The sequence below is a fragment of the Poecilia latipinna genome, unplaced genomic scaffold (assembly GCF_001443285.1).
Source record: "Poecilia latipinna isolate Pla-1442-1.1 unplaced genomic scaffold, P_latipinna-1.0 Scaffold986, whole genome shotgun sequence".
In the NCBI taxonomy this organism is placed as follows: domain Eukaryota; kingdom Metazoa; phylum Chordata; class Actinopteri; order Cyprinodontiformes; family Poeciliidae; genus Poecilia; species Poecilia latipinna.
In genome coordinates this window covers 14,072-16,049 of record NW_015113602.1, presented here as the reverse complement: position 1 = coordinate 16,049, position 1,978 = coordinate 14,072, and the positions used below count along the sequence as shown (strand labels likewise).

The window sequence follows — 1,978 nt, the reverse complement described above, 5'->3', positions numbered from 1 at the left end:
CCAACCACAACCACATCTGCTCCAACCACAACAGCAGCTCCAACTACAGCCACGGTTGCACCAACAACAACAACAGCGGCTCCAACCACAACCACAACAGCTCCGACCACAACAACTGTTGCTCCAACAACAACCACAGCAGCTCCAACCACAACCACATCTGCTCCAACCACAACAACAGCTACACCAACAACAACCACTGTGGCTCCAACCACAACCACAGCAGCTCCTACCACAACAACAGCAGCGCCAACAACAACAACTTCTGCTCCAACAACATCCACAGCTGCTCCAACCACAACAACAGCTGCTCCAACCACAACCACATCTGCTCCAACCACAACAACTTCTGCTCCAACAACAACCACAACAGCGCCAACCACAACAACTTCTGCTCCAACAACAACCACAGCAGCTCCAACAACAACAACAGCGGCTCCAACCACAACCACAGTGGCTCCAACCACAACCCCAACAGCTCCAACCACAACAGCAGCTGCAACCACGGCAGTCCCAGTGTCAACAACAGCAGTTCCAGCCCTAATAAAGTTGCTCACTTTTACGTCTGATGAAAATTTCACCTCAGATTTGGCAGACTCATCATCACAAGCATTCCAAACACGTTCTGGACACATAAGGAATCGAGTATGTTTACCCCTTTTTCTCACATAACAATTTACATTGTATTTTTTAAGTAGAATTGTACTACATAAGTTGGTAACCTATTGTATGCTTTTGAATAATAGTTTGTGTCTTTTCAACCAAAAAATGTGAATTAAGTTTTCACCTAAATTAAAGAAAGTCATATTAATCTTATAGTGATTAAAAATGCTATTACTTACATAGAATAGGAATAATCTCCCCATAACATGACATTTAATTATTTTTCTTTTAATGAAGTATGTAGAATTTCTCTATAAACCAATATAGCAAAATGTATTAATTGTTCTATTTTTTTTTGAAATTGTACACCTAACATATTTAGTTTTTCTTTTCATGTAGGTTGAGCCACTTTTAAGAAAAGCTTTCTCTTCATTCCGAAAGACTGGAGCTATGACATTCAGGTAATTTCTTTGTATGTTGCTATATAACCAACTCCTTGTTCAGACTCTCATAGACAATAACTAATTATACTGCTACTTTTGCAGTGCTGGATCAATCATCAACTCTGTGGACCTTGAATTTGACTCATCATCCACTCCTAATGATACAGAAATTGAACAGGTTTTGGTTAATGAGGCTTCAAACATCACAGAATTCGACGTAATAACTGACACGATTGCCATTAGTGACCAAGGTAAGAAAAGATGAGTAGAACATTAAATACTTATGCAAAGGATGAATGAAAGGAAGCACTAACTGAACTGCTTATGAAAAAAAGATCAACACAATATTTAAGGAAAACTTAGTTGAAAATTAGCTGATTATACAAATTTTAAGAAATTAAAAGTACTTTTAATATCAACCTTTATAAATGAAGTGTTCAGTTGTTCTTTTAAACTTTAATTTTGATATACGATAAATATTACAGGTTCTCTGACGACAACAATAGCTCCAACCACAACAGCTGCTCCAACTACAACCACAGCTGTTCCAACCACAACCACAGCTGCTCCAACNACCAACCACAACAGCAGCTCCAACTACAACCACGGTTGCACCAACAACAACCACAGCAGCTCCAACCACAACAACTTCTGCTCCAACAACAACCACAACAGCGTCAACCACAACAGCAGCTCCAACTACAGCCACGGTTGCACCAACAACAACCACAGTAGCTCCAACCACAACCACAGCGGCTTCAACCACAACCACATCTGCTCCAACAACAACCACAGCTGCACCAACCACAACAACAGCAGCGCCAACAACAACAACTTCTGCTCCAACAACATCCACAGCTGCTCCAACCACAACAACAGCTGCTCCAACAACAACCACATCTGCTCCAACCACAACAACAGCTACACCAACA

General features: G+C 41.0%; 1 long non-coding RNA gene across 1 annotated transcript; it reads left to right on the top strand.

Moving 5' to 3' along the window:
• Nucleotides 1-429: 429 nt before the first annotated feature.
• LOC106958441 (uncharacterized) lies at nucleotides 430-1,619 on the top strand. Its single transcript, XR_001427151.1, has 4 exons — nucleotides 430-645; nucleotides 1,003-1,064; nucleotides 1,149-1,297; nucleotides 1,532-1,619. It is a non-coding gene; the product is annotated as an uncharacterized LOC106958441 (long non-coding RNA).
• The last annotated feature ends 359 nt before the right edge of the window (nucleotides 1,620-1,978 follow it).